The sequence below is a fragment of the Dermacentor variabilis genome, chromosome 11 (assembly GCF_050947875.1).
Source record: "Dermacentor variabilis isolate Ectoservices chromosome 11, ASM5094787v1, whole genome shotgun sequence".
Taxonomy (NCBI): domain Eukaryota; kingdom Metazoa; phylum Arthropoda; class Arachnida; order Ixodida; family Ixodidae; genus Dermacentor; species Dermacentor variabilis.
The window spans coordinates 89820704-89838229 of record NC_134578.1 but is presented as its reverse complement, the minus strand read 5'-3'; the positions used below and the strand labels follow the sequence as shown (position 1 = coordinate 89838229).

The 17526-nt window shown below is 45.1% G+C and overlaps 1 protein-coding gene across 6 annotated transcripts in view; it reads left to right on the top strand.

Moving 5' to 3' along the window:
• LOC142563834 (uncharacterized) overlaps positions 1 to 17526 on the top strand; it is a 165469-nt gene that overhangs the window by 38651 nt on the left and 109292 nt on the right. For 5 of the 6 annotated variants that reach the window (XM_075674483.1, XM_075674482.1, XM_075674478.1 and 2 more), the window contains exon 3: positions 13690 to 13777. The gene's annotated coding sequence lies outside the window, so the exon portion shown is untranslated. Of the gene's footprint in view, positions 1 to 13689; positions 13778 to 15281; positions 15954 to 17526 lie in introns of all 6 variants that reach the window. The other variant, XM_075674480.1, reaches the window with a different exon arrangement.

Here is a 17526-nt window from a genome sequence, read left to right as displayed (position 1 = left end):
TGCTGAGTTACTGCAGGAATTGAGAGCGACACTAAACGGATGGTTGTAAAGTTCATCTGCTGCGCCCTTTCGTTCAAGGCGCTCTCGCTTTATGCGTTCCTTGACCTTTAGAAAAGTTGGCGCATAGTGTGATGCACAAGAAATATTTTGAAAATGCTTGCCCTGAAATTTACCTGGTCTTTCATGGTGTCGCCTTGAGCGTTTACTAAAGGAAGTGGTTGTGTTTCCCTGCCCTTTAGTTTGTTCACCCGGTTCCACACCTTACCTTCATCTTTGTACGAATTTATAGTACATATGTACCTTTCCCAACTTCCTCGCTCAGCACGTCGACGTGTTCTCCTGCCCTGTCATTTTGCCTTCTCGAACTTAATGAGGGTCTCCGCCGTAGGAGAGTCACGACGCAGGCCCCAAGCTTTATTTTGTTTTTCCCGTGCTTCTTTGCATTCATCGTCCCACCAAGGCAAACGACTCTAATTAGCAAGTCCGTTAGTTTGATTTATGCATTTTTAGCGCCGTCAATAATAAAACTTGTCAAATATGCCACAGCATCATCTATGTCTAAACAGCTCAAATCATCGTACTTTAAATATGTAATCTCCTGAAACACTTCCCAATTCGACGAGTCGATTTTGAATCCGGGAATCTGTGGAGGGCAGTCAGCTCGTTTTGTTAAATTTAAAAGAATAGGAAAGTGGTCACTTCCGTAGGCATATTTCTGGACCTTCCAATCAAGGTACGGCAGATGGAGAGGTTCTGGTTATGTCTATTGAAGAATAAGATTTATGTGTTCAATAAAAGTTGATATTTTTTTTATTCAGACGAACCGCAACGGTACATAAAAGAAAGTCTTCTACAGTACGCCCTATTGCATCACAACGCGAATTGCCCCATTTGCGTATTATGGGCGTTCACATCACCGGTTAAAATGAATGGCTCCAAACCTGATTGACAAGCGTTTCAAGGTCCCTTAGTTGCAAGCGATGTTCGGGTGGTACGTGGAGTGAGCAGACCGTTACGAGCTTGTCGAATAGAACCCCTCTAACCACTAGTTCCTCAAAATTAGTTTGAAGGTGGAGGTGTTGGCAAGCACCTGACCTCTGAGCTATTATAGTCACGCCACCAGACGCGGGATGGCCATCCTCGCGATCTTTGTGGAATAATGTGTATTGTGTTAAGAAATTTGTATTTGATGTTTTCGAGCGTGTTTCCTGAACGCAGAACAGCCTAGGGTTAAACTCTTGTAACATTTCTTTGATATCATCTAAGTTGTTTGGAATGTGACGGGTATTCCAATGAATAATTTGTACAGCCATTTTATTAGGATGAGAAATGTTCTGTGTTCAGGTGTGTAGTGGTGTACCTTTGGTAACAGGACCGTCGTCTGGCCTTGTTATAGGTTTTTTGTTTGTTTTGGCGAGCTCGAGAGAGCCACGCCGCTTTTTCGGCACCAAACGTGCCTGTGGGTTGTCCATTGCCTCCTGGGAAGCACTGGATGCCCGCCCGTGCGGGCTCCTTTTTGTTTGTCAGACCTCGCCTGGCGAGGCGGGGTCTTGAGGGCCGACGTACCCGGGGTAGCCGGCCTCTGTGTCTTGGTGGGTGCAGCAGATTTGACTGCGGCCATCTCGGGGGCGGGGGATGCCACAGCTAACGACTCGCTGTGCGCGGGCCTGGAAGCTGGCGCAGGCCGGTGCGGCGCTGCCTCCTGACGCGCCGCATCGGCATACGTTGTTGTGTGGAATGGCGAGCACCTTTTACGTGCTTCCTTGAAATAAATATTCTCGTGTACTTTTAGGGTGATTATTTCCTTTTCTTTTTCCCAGTAGGGCGAAGAACGGGAGTATGGTGGATTTTCTCCATCACAGTTTACACAGTGAGGTGTTGCTTCAAATTTACATGAGGCGTGGCCTTGGACTCCACATTTCGCACATGTGAGTTTACCACGGCAGCTCTGCGATCCGTGGCGAAATCTTTGACATTGGAAGCATCTTCTTGCATTAAGTATCTATGGTCTGACAGCTATCTTTGTGTACCCAGTTTCTATGGTTTGTGGCAAAGGTGAGGATCAGGTGCTTTGTAGGAATTTGTTTGTTTTCTCTTCGGATTAGGATTCGTTCTACGTTAGTTACATTTTGCACTTTCCAGCCCTCTAAGAGCTCTGTTTCGGAAAAGTCGGTCAGATCTGCATCAGATACTACACCGCGTGCTGTGTTCATAGGCCGATGAAGGGAAACGGTAACAGGAATATCTCCAAATGCCACAAGTTTGTTTAGTTTGTTGTGCTGTTCTTTATCATGGATTTCAAGGAAGTGGTCCCCGCTCACCATTTTGGTTACCTTATATTCTGGGCCAAGTGCATCAGTGAAGCCTTTTGCAACAAGGAATGGGGATGCGGTTTTAGCTGGTTTTTTTCGTTTTTTCGCTGTGCACAACTTGGAATCGGGGGAAAATTTCTTTTGGTTTGAGGATTAGAATTTCATCGGTGCGTCACCTCTTTTGAGGGTGAAGATCAAGTAAACGTGGAAAAAACAGGTGATTCCATATTATTTCGGTCATTTTCGGCGGCAATGGCGGCCACCCACCACGGAGCCCAACAGGGGGACGCTCTAGCACTTAACGTGCAAGGCTGCAAACGCCATCCCTGCATTGCTGCTACAACCTAATAAAACATACCCAAGAAAGGGCACATACACAAGGTTAACTCTAGCAGCCTAGGAAAATTAGCAAGGGATGGAAGAGAAGAGATGATAGGACAGTAAAAGAAAGAAGATAGGAAAGAAAAAGATTGAAGAGGGGGACAGGAAAAGGCGACCGCCGAATTCCCCCGGGTGGGTCAGTCCGGGCATGCCGTGTGCGTGAAGCAGAGGCCAAAGAGGCGTGTTGCCTCCACCAGGGGGCCTTAACGGTCCGTACAGCCGGCATCAGCTCAAACCCCAGGATCCCCCTTTCCCAGGACACGGCTAAGCAGCGCACGGCTACACGCGGGTGGGTCCGACCCTCATGTGCTCTGGTCCGCAGTGTCGCAACACACCAAACGCCTGCTGACGCAGACGCCCCTGCGGGGGATGCGTTTTGAAAATAATTAAGACTGGCGTTATTCCGCTTTTTGAACGGTACACGAGACGTAGCTGATATTAGCCGGCTGTGTGGGTGAAATATGCGAGGCATAGCGTTTGTTGCTCTGATGTAGGAAGCACAGTATGAATGACGAGCTATATATGTTTGATACGTGTAGGGTAATTGTAGGTTTAGCAGAAATTTTTTTATTCAAGCATTCCAGAGTGTCATAGCGCCGCTATTTGCGATGCCTCTCCTAATTCTAAAATAATGTACAAGTCATCAAGTTGAAATTTATTCGCAAGGGAGTGGTGAGAGATGCTAAGTGCAATGTGGGGAGAATGCTTCACGCTAATGGTAAAATTGCGAGCACTATAAATGATTACTAAGCTCTTGTCTTTTCCCTCCTTTAATGCTTGATGCGGGGGTCGTAGCTAGTTACTTTTGTGCTTTCGTTGAGCTAGGCAATGCACATTGTCTATACTTGAAGAAAATAAAGAACATGCTACGGGTAATGCGCTGGCAAAGTTTGAAGTGTATGGTTTTATTAGCGTTATTGCAGTAAATAACACATGCATGTGCGGGGCAGCTTTATGAGTGTGTTTCACGAGTGGCGCAGAACTCTGCCCGGTACCTTGGCGTAAATACAATGCCTACTATGTTCGATTCGGCAAACATGGTTGAAACGCTATGGCAAATTTCTGTACGTAGCTGAATGCACGTAAATCAAGTAGAATGTTTTTCGATTGAGTTCTCTTAAAGTGCGTGTAAGTGTCACGCTTTCGTTATCTGGTACGTTTCCCAATGTCCTAAGAAATGGAAGGTATCTTAAGTGCACCATGCAGCAATATTTTAACTTTTTCGGCGCGAATAGGAGCGTTGCAAGTGTTTATTGAACCTTCGTTCTGACGTGACACGTCTTTAAAATGTTTAGTAACGCATAACAACGCATGAAAGCGAGACTAATTATAGCGTTGTCCATTGCGTTTTTGGAACTTTACTAATTAACGCGAAGTTGAGGGTCGGCCTACCCATCCCGAAGTGGGAGCGGCCTGCAGCTCTGCGGCCTTAAAAGTTATCCTAAATAAATGACCTAAATAAGGTTATCTCAAATAAAGGACTCAAATAAAGTTATCTGTCTGTGTGCCTGTGTGTCTATCTGTACTAATCACGGCGTATTACTTTGGTATCGTGTAGGTGAACGAAGCCATTATGGATTATGCATGCGCTTCCGGCACAGAAGACCCCGTTCTAACTTTATTAACTCGCCTTACTAACACAATGGCGCATGTGCCCCGCGGTGTCTAAGAACGAACGCCTCTTTAACGGAATGTCCTGCATAACGGAGCAATTATTCTATCCCGGTTCTATTGTCGGTGGTGCGGTGAGCTACCTTTACACTGAAGTGACCTGTATAACGAACGATTTAGGAGGCCCGATGCACTTTGTTATAAAGACTTTCGGCTTGCTCTAGAACATCACATCAGCGATGAAGCGCTCAAAGATACCAATTAGTATAGCCAAGACTTTAACCACAATAAATTCTGCTAGACGCAATAACTTCAACACAAGACAATGAACATGCGGTAAGCTTGGCCAAACATTGCGAATGCCCCAAAGAAGAGGAAATGCGTGCCGTTAGCTCCAGGTTTCCTAGAACAAGAGCGGAATAGAACCTGCTTCCGAGTGACCTGACTAACTCGCCCACTCTTTCTTCATTTTCACCGGTAGTACTATCATTTATGCCTCGTGGGTAAGCTTGTGCGGTACAGTTTCTCATCATCCTGTTAGATTTATTTTCCTTGAATCTTGTTTTGTCTTTGTAGCAATCTACTGTCGCAAAGCGCTACACTCCTCAACGTGTTTTCCCGCTTTTTACTATTTCCTCATGCTTTTCTAGTGTTTCAAATGATGCGAATTTGGGACGGATACCGCCAATGCCTCACTTGTCAAATGTGCCGCTCCTGCTTTGGCTGACAACAGGCACTTCGCATTGTTATTCAAATAAATAAATAAAATATATAAGCCATTGTGTTCTCGGATGATTGTCGCGCGCTTTCCCTCGCACATGGAGCATGCTGCGCGCGGTGCGAGATAAGGCCTTATGCCATCTGGACATTAGCTGTGACATCACGGTAACGATAAAAATTCGACTAGAGTGCCCACATAAATGCTATCGAAATAATTAACAAGAAAAAAAATTAATGTAATGGATGGTGTTAAGGTACCTGGCTTATACATGGACAGGTAGTTAGTGCAACACTGTGGGCTTGTGGAGCTAAGAAAGGTACCCGTTGTAACTCAACAAGGAAAACAAAAATCAACTCACACTACTGGAGTACCTGCGGACTACTTGAAGATCCCTATCCCTTTAGCTTTGGCTTCATTGCCAAGAAAGGTTGTCCCGAAGTACGCACACACCGAGCAAAGCTAGTTCTGCATACAGTGTTTCTGAAGTATTTACTTGCACTCGTAAGCGACGTGGTCTTGTTTTAATACTGTCTTGTGACTGCCCATCAACGCCAACTGGCTTTGCGTTTACAAGAAAGTGTGTAATCGTGTTGTAAGCCTTCATTCGCAGCCCGTTGCCACTCTTCCTCTTCGAGTTTTTCGGGCGTAGTGTCCTCCTCGCTCCTAGGTGCGCAGCGCCGCAACTTGACGCTTCTCCACGTAGCGTTTATGAGCGGGCACACGCTAGTGGTGCGACACCTGTGTGGTTTACAGTATTTTCATTAAATATGAGACAGAGTACACAGGGCGCTAATGGGGTTTGGTAATGATAGACTGCGTGTGCATGTCACCTTAGTTACCACAGGCACTGACGGCAATGTTCCGATGTAGTGTAAACAATGTGGTTGCGCTACCCTCCGAAGTACGTTTCAGCAGTTGGCAAAGCCAAGGCTCAAAACGAAAATGAGGTTATGGAAGCATTTCATAGCCACAAAATTAGCCCTGACAAGTGTGCGACCCTGTCATCTGTTTTCCTGACAAGCAAAGAGCTCGGGTTTCTGGATTAAAATTGTCGCCCGTAGTTAGAATGGTTACCTCGAAGTGACTTGAAGTGCTCTCCCGCATGCTCCGTGTGGCATTAGTGGACGCCGTTTCTAAACAAAAGTGTCAACCAGCGCCTTTCCTGCTTATTTCTATGTGTCTCCTCTTACAATATTTCTATGGTTATTCTTTGTTTGCTGGCGTACCCTTACAAAATGGAATGAGAACTGCACGACGATGATGACAGAAAACAGCGGTGGCGCCCATAGCGGGAGGATGACGGCATGACAGCGAACAAATGGGGACCATGGAAGGACAAGGAGTGCATGACGATGACAGAATGATGACGGTTCGATGAAAACTACGAAATTAGCAGAACTAAAAGAAGACAGCAGTGTGTTTGTGTCGTAACCTAATTAGGCGCTTTTACGTTCATGTTCTGTGACCGCATTCAGCTCTTTTCGGCACATTTGGGGAGTTCAGTTTGCTTGCCACTTGACCAGGGCACATCTAAAGGCGCATCTTGCCATTAAAGAAAGTCGAGGGAGTCAAAAATGCTGCGGGGACACCTGCTACAGTGGTCGTCAATAGGCAACGTGTTGTTTAGGGACATCAAACGCAAGAATTTGACTATAATAAGAATTGGTGATCAGTGCAAGATGGCAAGATGTTTTACTTGGCAAGGCATGCTGAATGATACGTTAGATAAAGCTACAATGGAAGTTTTGGATTTACCACGGGATAAATCGAGGGGAATAAGCGATGCCGATTCAGCGGCAGACTCAACAAGCTATACTTTCCTGCTCCAGGCGTATTTCGGCAATAGTGCTAAGGCGTTAGATTTTGTAAAGTAGTTTTTGTTAAAGACTCCTATCTATACGTCTTAGCTTGCACTTAGATCGGCTGTATAATTTCAACTACTCTAGCCGTATCCGGAAACCAAATGGAATATGACACAGCCACCAGGCACGTACTGTCCGCTATTCGGCGAAGAGCATTTATAATTCAGCTGGCTTTCTGTTCATGTGTATACTGAGATAAGTATTGAGTAAGTCCTCATCTGATAAGATAAGAAGTATGCGTCATTTTTCTACATCCAATGTTCAATTCTGTGGCATTATGGACACCGCTTGTAAGCAAAATTGTTAACAGCGCGTCTCCTGCTTATTTCTATGTGGCTGCCCTGCAACTATAGCTCGAGGTCTACTCAAGTTTCCCTATGCAAACGCATGCGAAACCGCGATATATATTTTTAGACATCCAGCAAGCAGGTATACAATTTTCTGGGGAGGAAACACTTTAAAAACCGAAAGAGATGCATTAAAAATTGTTTGAACCGAACCTACAAAGCTACTAATCTGTGCAATCGACTATGCGCATAGGTTATGAGTGAGGGAGAACACACAGGCAACGCCCAGATGCAACATAGCTTCACGTGTGAACATAATGTAGCACTGAAGAACATAGTAAACCAAATTTTAATCGCCTGCAGCTGGTACAATCTACATTTCAATGCACATTTTAAAACATCAAAATTAATGTGAAATAAAACAAGGAAAAAAAACAAGATAAATTAAAGAATGTGAAAAAAAAGAACGGACGTGTAGCAGCAACAAAAAAATTCACCATTCTGTTTGGTTAGATAAGTAATACACTTTCCAATACAGTTTCTAATCTGGAGCAACTTCTATTTCTATTGGTAACTCATTCTAAACTTCCGTGCAGGAAATTGAATTAACCGTTATTGGATTTGGAGGACAATCTCACCGCTGTCCCCCACTTATTGGATCTTGCCGTTGAGTGCGGGTGTTGGCGGACGTTGAGGTGGGTTTTGAGATGAAAAGTGGAGGTTTATTTACATTATATACAGTAAAAATACAAATATATTACCAGTAATAAAGTAATTGATGGCCTGCAGCAAGTCGGACGCTGCGTCCCGTGGCAAGAAGCCCGAAAGAATTTACATTATTTACAGTAAAAATACAAATATATTACCAGTAATAAAGTAATTGATGGCCTGCAGCAAGTCGGACGCTGCGTCCCGTGGCAAGAAGCCCGAAAGAATGAATGAATGAAGGAATTCACCTCTCATCTCCCTGTCTCGGGCTTTTAACCCCTTCGGTGTCTCCGGGTCACGTCATTTTTGGCCAATCGTCGCGCCCACTCAGGTGTCGTCATTTTCGGCCAATTGTCAAGCCCGCTCAGGTTTCGTCATTTTCGGCCAATGGTAGGCGCCCGTGCAAGTGCAGTCACATTCGGCTAAGGGGGTCGCTTTAAGTTCTCACTTTCAAGGGATGACTTGCCACAGGTATTGCCTCCAGGCCTGCAACTGCCGTCACAATCGGCAGATGGTGTGCCTCCGAGGGCTTCACGGTGACTTACAGCGGGCGTTGCCGTGTTGTTGCATCCCTGTCTGAAAGAGCTCAGCTGGAGGAGACGGGTTGTTTTCAAACCAGCATTCAGATCTGCAAAGCAGCTTTGCTCGGGACCTGAATAAACTATCTGGAACAGTGCCAAGCTTTCGTTGCATTTTCGGGAAGAGTCAAGCAGTGGGACAATAGCCACCACGTGCGGCGCACGAGGTGGGAGTCGCCAACTTGCCTGGATGCGCGACGCCTCGGTTTGGGATCACCCACTTGTCTGACAGCTCCGGGAACGTGTTAGACGCGTTTCTGCGCACCTTAATTGGGTGCGACGGTGATTCGATGTGGTCTGGTGAAATCGAGTGATGCCAGAAAAAGGGTTCTCATGTAACACTATTCAGCGTACATGTTGTTACATTTTGGTAGGTTGAAATTGAAATTAGAAGGTTCCCTAGTGATGCGGTTTGGGAAAAAAATTAAATGTTACTTAGTGGCAATGGAGAATTAGTTTGGATAATGTTGTTTATCGTGATGCAGATCTTATGACTTCGCAGTGGCATAAATGAAAGACAACGAGCTCTTCGAATAATGTTGCACTTGAGAGGCACAATGAGTTTGAGCTAATGATGCGCAATGCCCGTTTTTGAAGACGCAGTAAAGGCGAAAACTATGTTACACATGTAATTTCCGAAGATTCAATGCCATAGCTAATCTGAGAACACGGGGAACGCGGGAGATGGAAATTCAAGACGACGAGGAAAATCAGTACAAGGTTGAAGCCTGAGCCAACGTTTCGACAAGTGGGCTTGTCTTGAAAAAGACAAGTCCGCTTGTCGAACACCATAGCCACTAAACAACCACGGCGGGTGTCAATCCAGGAAGACAGAGGTGACAGCTACATAATTACACTGTTCTGCAGTGTTATAAGCGAATTACCGGTAATTATGAGTGCCGCGTCATCTGCATACATCACAATTTCAAGAAAGTGCAGTGCCTGAGCGATATAATTTTCCTAAACAGAAATTATTAAAGGGCCAAGAACGGATCTCTGGGGTACGCCGCGTGGTATATTCCTTACTTCGGATAAAAATTATTAATTACCACATAATTAGTATGAAATGTTATATACCTCGGAAAGGAATTCAATAAATTATCAGCGACGCCATAGCCTTTTCATTGGCGTAGTAGTGCAGAGTGGCATTCTAGTAGTTGCAGTGGCAGTATACTGTGAAAGGCTTAATATGGCCGTAGATGTTGCTTTATTTGAAGCCAAGGCATGTTTTTGTGAAAAAATATTATTATTTTTGGTGATAAATTGCAGCCCCACTAGTTTTTCAAAACAGCTGTTAAAGACACTTAATACTGATATAGGTCTATAGCTACTCGGTTCGCTCTCACCTACAAATTTGCATATGGGAACAACTCTAGCAATTTTTAGTATATCTGGGTAGCAACTATTGCTTAGGGAAGTATTAAATGGGTGGTATAGGTGGGCGCAAAGAGTATCGATATAATCCTTAAACACTCTTGTTTGAATGGAATCATGGCCGGCTGCTTTATTCACCGCCATCGTATTGACAACGAATTTTATCTCATCGACACTAATAACTTGAAACTGGAATCTACTGCCAACAGCATGCCGTACAATACCGGTAGGTGTAAACGATGGAAATTTTAGTATTCAGGTTTGAACCAATACTGATGAAAAAATTGTTAAAATCGTTGGGCACCTGCGGGTAGGTGCTGCTAGGGGTTACTCCATTTTTTAGTTTAATCCAATTCTATCCCTCCCAATCTTCCACTGTTATGTTGTATCCCCTTTGTTTCATGTGATAAGCCTAGTGAAGTATTCCTTCTTCGAGTTTTTCAGCATAACCACAAAGGTATTCCTGTATTCCTTAAACTGGGCATGATAGTATTTGTTCGCTCTGTACTTCTTCCATTTATTGTACTATGAGTTCTTTCTTTTTAGTATGCTAAGAATGTCTTGTGTCATCCACGGTCATATAGGTACCTCACAACTGTGCTTTCAACATACGGCTAATATATTTTTAATATGGGTGAAAAATTCTGAAACTCAACGTTTACATGAGCGTTGTCCAAGGCTGCAAAATCTGTCATTTAAGCAATGATTTAGCGATCGCATAGCCTACGAGCACAAATTGATTCTGACGCCTTTGATATAGAGGTAATATACAGGCCCGCAGCAAGAACCTAAATAAAGGACAATGGTCCGCGATTACACCACAAACACCTGCACACAAAAGGATGTCCTGATTGAACAGTACATGGCCTAATAAATACGCAGATTGACTGGTCAGTCGCGTGGTAGTCGTGACAAAATTTATAAGGTTGAACCACTGGGGAAGGAATACATAATCGCTGCAATCATTACCGTATAAATCGATAATATTACCACTGATAACAATGGGACCATTTTGTATTGTGAGCGGAAACAAAATGGCCCCAATTCCTGCAATAAATTCCCTTTTACATGAGCTGCAAGGCCGATAAAAGATATCTATTAGAAGACCACAACTGAACCCAACAAAAAGTGCCTCAACGTCGCAACAGTGGAATCCCAGGCAATTTCTGGTAAGCAATGCAACAACGCCGCCCCGGGAAGAGGCAGGGAAACAACTTCGTATCCCGGTGTATGCGCGGGTTCCCTTTCTTTTAGCCATATTTCCGCGACGTCCGCACTGCCATAGCGAAAAGAGGGCTGCGACAAGTAAGCGAGAAGGTTAGGCCCGTCCAGCGTTGACTCTGCTCGCTATAGGGGCCGCATGACGTCACAGGCTAAAACCACGCAGGCGTGGTTTTGGCAGATAGCATGATGAATGCAGAAGCATGCAGATAGCATGACGAATGCCGCAATCCGTCAAGCTCAGTATGCAAAAACATTGCAGCTGGAACCAACATTGATATGGCCACCGAACACTAGAACGCAAGGAAAACTGCCTGGAAACAGAGGAATACGTAGGTGAATACCTGCCCGGTTTCCTACAAAGTGAATCTCTGCATTACTGAGGAAAAGTTAAATGTTTGAAAAGGATATTATTGAAAAGGATATATATTATTGATATGGCCACCGAACACTAGAACGCAAGGAAAACTGCCTGGAAAAAGAGGAATACGTAGGTGAATACCTGCCCGGTTTCCTACAAAGTGAATCTCTGCATTACTGAGGAAAAGTTAAATGTTTGAAAAGGATATTATTGAGAAGGATATATATTATTGATATGGCCACCGAACACTAGAACGCAAGGAAAACTGCCCGGAAACAGAGGAATACGTAGGTGAATACCTGCCCGGTTTCCTACAAAGTGAATCTCTGCATTACTGAGGAAAAGTTAAATGTTTGAAAAGGATATTATTTTAGGGCATGCAATGCATTAACAGAAATTACCAAACATTCATGTCTTTCACAAAATCTTGAAGCATCGAAGTTTGCAAAGCCGCAAATCTGCACCAAGAACTGGTTTCTAAGTTTTCCAAGCGTCATTCGTTTGCGCATAGAAAACGGGCAAGTTTGATTTAGGAATCAACGGCTTCCATTAAATTGTTACAATGTTTACGAGAATATTGCAACAGTCCTGGTCACAAGTTAGTGGCGAATTTCAGTGCGGATTGTAATAGACGTTGGTGCGCTTTAGATGTATGATTAGTTGTTGTTTACAGAACTGAGATATCGTTTTTGTTTAGCTACAGCATAAGAAACTTGATGTGGTGCTTTTTTATATTTGCCAAGTTTCATGAATTGTCGAAAAAAGAACAACATTTACTCAGGTCAGACCTCGGCCTCCAGACGTGGGCAGTCCAGCAAGCCCGTGAGGTGGTGTTGAGGCTGGGCCTTGACGTTCCCCGGAGAGAGACCTCAGCCCGGCTCACGTCAAACATTGCCGGACGTACAATAAAGTTGTATCCACCCATTTATTACGGCTTAAATAACATCATGCTCGCTACAGTCACTAGCTTTTAACTTTGACGTTTAGGTGCGAGAAACGTTACCAAAATTGGTGCAGTGGTGGATAAAACCGATTTGCCCATTCCCGTATGTCCAGATAGAAATTCCCGAGCTAAAGTTTGCTTTAGCTATACAGCGCTTCTAATTAAATACATGCGAAAGGAAGGAGACTTCGTTTTTTAAGAAAAAGGGTAACATGTAATAACTGTTGGTAGACGTACACACTTGCCGCCTGTGCGAATCAGTTTCTCAGAAAAAAAAATAAGTCCATATAGAAATCTAACGCGTGCCCACTATGTTTAGGCTTTGTTTGTTTATGCCTCTGTGGCTCACGTCACTCCGCTTTCCTATCAAGCAAAAAAATTGTAAATATAACGTTTGGGTCTAACGGGCCAAGGCCCCGATCTGGTAATGAGGCACGCGGCTGTCGCGGGCTCCGTATTATTTTTCGCCGCGTGAAGTTCTTTAGCCTAAGTTAATGCACGGTATGTGAGCGTTTTGCATCCCACCTCCATTGTAATGCAGCCTCCGCGGCGTACCTTGTACTGCGTATAATTTTAAAACACGACGCAGCGCCGTGAATGCGTCATCGCAAGTTCGAGACAAGGCTGAAATGAAAGTACGACGACCTTTCAACAAACACGCGTTCCCGACCCCTTCTGATCGTGACACATGCGGAATGCGTAAATCACGTGCTCTGCATTCCATGTCGTTAGTTCTGGCGTTTCTGCGCTGTAATTGACGTTGTGTTATGTTCATAGAGGGAAAAAAATTATAGCAACATCGAGCCGAGCATTGTATCGTGCATCTTAAAGCAACATTCAAGTGTCGACAGCGCATACATCCGCTCCGGGAGAATCATTGGGTTTTGTTTGCAAAGTTCACGAACTTTCGATACAGTTCATTGAAAAATAAATATTCCTTAGCGTACTGGTCCTACAACTGATGAAATTGTTTTGTGGCGAATGACATTAAGTCAGCCCCCTCCATTTTCTTCCAACGTATCGCGCTGTTTAAGGTGTATGGCCATTTCTTTCTCTTTTCGAAATTATCTTCTTCACTTAAAAAAACCTGCATTAAAGTGCGTCTGGACGTTCCTGTACAGTTTGTACAGCGGCCTTGTGACATGGTCGGTTTCCTTATAAAAGAATAGATAGCTAACAAAAATAGAACCGCCGTGTTTTACGGGCCAAACCGGGATATGATCATGAGGCACGACTTAGTGGTGGACTATGGACTAATTTTGACCACCTGCGCTTCTTTAAGATGCACCAAATGAACGATACACTGGTGTTTGTTTCTCTTGCCCTATAGTCCAGTCGAAATGCGGGCTAACTGGCCGGGATGTGATCTCACCTTCTCGGGCTTAGCAGAGCAGCGAAGAAGCCACTGCGCCACCACGGTAGGTAACACCACACTGTGTTGCACCACTTTCCTGGGTTGAAAACGCACGCAATACTTCATAATTTACCGTTACTTCCACATATGCCACAATGTGGCACAGTATGGCTAATTGTGGGCATTGACGCGGACACTTTCAACGAAGGAGTATGAAAAAAAATCTTTTCATAAATAAATAGTTCTGAAATGCGCGAAGTACAAGAAGAATGGCACACGGTGAAACAACATAAATGCAGGGGCAGGCGCTGTCCAGGGTCTAAATCTTTTATACCGTAACGAATGTTTTTGCAAGAATCGAGAACAAGTGGATGTTACCAAACACCAGGGTAGACACTCGTGGTAAACTCTGCCGACTATCAACTGTATAGAAACGGGAAAGCATTATTTGTGTATAATATGAAAAGTGGAATGATATGATAGTATATATCGGCGCTTCAACAAAGACCGAGACCACATCATAAATCATCATGTGTGACGATTATTCACCACTACGACCCGCCATGGTTGCTTAGTCGCTATGGTGTTGGCTGCTAAGCACAAGGTCGCGGGATCGAATCCCGGCCATGGCGGCCGTATTTCGATGCGAGAACACCCGTGTACTTAGACTTAGGTGCACGTTAAGGAACCCCATGTAGTCCAAGTTTCCGGAGTTGCCCACTACAGCGTGCCTCCTAATTAGAAAGTGGTGTTGACATGTCGGACCCCATAATTTAATTCATCACTACTTCCAAACATTTCCACATGCGTCCCAGTAAATGAAATGCACAAGCTTCACTGTTCTTGTCAAACTTAGGTGACAGGTAAGTAGAATGGCAGAGAGCAGATAGAGAAAGGTGGCTGAGAGTGGGCACAGTCGACACAGTCACGATGCGAGAGAATATCGCGTAGAGGAAATAGCACGAGCGCAGTCGCGTGGTTTGAGTTGATTTGTCGCGGGCTCTCTTTAAACACACACACAAGAAAAAGACAACCACGCGTCATGTACGTTACAACAAAAAAATGGAATCGCGTGTTTCTGAACCCACTCTACAAAGCAACGAAGCGAAGTTGGTCCAAACGTGAATAATAAATATTTTGCATAATTCATCATACTTAATTAACTAGTAAGGCGGAATATATGAAACATATTCTGACGAGCACCACATCACGGCACACCATACGTGTTTGGTTTCATTCAGCTGCGGTTAACCAGTTTATTTTGAATCCTTGGTTCAGGTTACCTCAAATACCCCGTAGATGTACCTCGCATATAGCCGATGCATCGAAATTCTCTATATGATCACTACTCATGCTAGATAAACGTGGCTTCTGTAAAACGATGCGTCGCTACATTGGTCGACTGCTAATTGCATTACTGTTAAGAGTCATAGTGAGTTGAGTTGTGCCGTTATTGTCGTGGTGACTTTACCACGCTTGATTCACCTGCACCTCTTCGCACAACAACAATTGCATAGCGGATAAATGGTAATGTTGGTTATATTTCCCAGCTTTTAACTTCGTTTCAGAAAAGTAAAATAAACATCCGCATCCCGGATGCTCTCCATCGCCACCTGCAATGTCCGAGACGGCTCGTCGCTGCCGTCCTGCCAGACGCCGCTCGCACTCAACAAATTCGTCGCTCTACGTCGCCACTTCGACCTCCCTCTCAAATCGTTGAACGTTGCCGCGAAAACTGTATTATGCGGTATTTCGAGGAAAAGGTGAATCGTACGACGGGACAGTAATTTCTCTTGCGCGTCCGCATCTTTTAGTAGAAGGAGTACACGTGGAAGTATTGAGAGACATTGGTGCTAGGTTGCCAATTGTTAACTGTGATTTGTGTTCCCTTCTCCGGCGACTTAGCGCAGCCTATTATGGACCTACACTACTCGCTGCTCAAGGGGACGCCATGGGAGTTTCCACTATATGCACAGCTCGTGTCTACAGTCATGGACTTCTCCATTACTTACAATTCACCGTGGTAAGCACGTGTGCACAGCTGCTGATATTAGGATGGCATTTTCTCTCCACCGCCTCCGCTTCCGCCTGCAGCCAGCAACGTGTTCACTGCATGACCTACGCCGCCTATTCGGTTCATGGAGACGACGCACTACATCGCTCTCTTGCTGTAGAAGACACCGAGGCGCCTTCTTTCCATCTTCGAATTTTTGCAATTGCGTCGGATGTCATTGACCGCGGTGACGTTTTCGTACAACCATCTGCATGCTGCCTCAAATGTTCGATAACCTTTGCATCAGTGCTGGTCAGGTTTTAGAAGGGCTCTGCATTCGTCGGTGCTAGAAACCCGATATCCGAATAAAATACTCGTTCCTGAGGGCACTACGTGGGCTTGCGTCACTAAATCAGAGCCTCTCTCCGTTATTTCCGCTGAAGCAGAAACTGCAGAGAGAGAGAGAGAGAGAGATCCTCTGAAGAGCATGCCATTGGACGTTACGCATCTCTCTGCCCAAGCAGCTGCCGTAAGTTCTGACGTCACCATTTCACAGTCACAGCAGTTGCTTGCTTTGCTGAAAAAAGTATGAAGCTTCGTTTCACTTCATTGGGGCAAACTTCTATCACCACGCAGCGGACAGAGACAGATGGCTCGTCCATCGTTCGCCGTCGACCATATCGGGTATCTCTAGCCGAGCGGAAATTCATTGACGATGTGAACGTTGATGACATGCGGCAACTGAAGATAATACGCCACTCTATTCGTCCTTCGTCATCCACCGTCGTTTTAGTTATAGCTGTGCAAAGTAAGGATAGTTTATCGGCCGTATAAACGCGAAAACATTTGTTTGCTAACTAAATGAACAATGATAGAATGTGTAGGCGTGACTAAAGGAGGACGTAGAAGAAAACAGACACACAGAGAGAGCACTGTCGTTGTGTGTCTGAGTCTTTCTATGACGTATGCTTGTTCACCAGCGCTTACACATTCTATCACGGATTCAAACCAGCTACCATGTCAACGTATTTTAACTAAATTAAGCAGCGCAGTGTCGCGCGCGCACCGTTAAAATTGAACGCATATCTCTCTATGACAGCGAGAATTTTCTGTAAAAACGCTAGAGTTAGGAATTACGGCAGCAGCCATAAGCCAATTTACCTCTTTGTGTCTGTCGCTTCAACGAGGAAAAAAAAGTCGAAAGCACAGCGCATACGAAGATACCTCCACTACGCGCTCTCTAGAAACATTGCAGATCGCTCTGAAGATAAGGGCCGCGCTGGCGCGCAATTTAGCCACGTCGCAGGTTGCTTTCAAGACAAACGAGCGCCGGCAACGCGTCCCTACGGGGGCCGCCATTCGCGTAACAAACGCCGTGGACATCGCCGCGGTTGTCACCATTCTTTACGTAGCGCCAGACGAGAAGGACGTCGAGGCACCCTAGCATCCGCCGGAAAAGGGCGCCCCTCCTAACTCGCCTGACCTCCCTGCCTCGCGCGCCACAGGAGAGGGAACGCGAGATTGGACTGCGTTTGCCGGCTCACTTTCACATGCTTTCACTCATACGGAACCTCACGGCAACGGCGACATTATTGCCGGCGTTAGAAATGCGCCTGGAGTGGCCAACAAAACACCTGACAAGTGCAAGTGTATAAACAAAATCACGTACAATGGTGCATACCGCCTGCCGCGCATGGACGAAGGCTTGGACTCGCTGCAGGCCGATCTGCGTTCCGACTACTGTCACATACCTATGCATGAGGACGATCAAGGAAAAAGAAAAAAAAACATGTTCTCAACACCAGACAGCCTATAAGAGC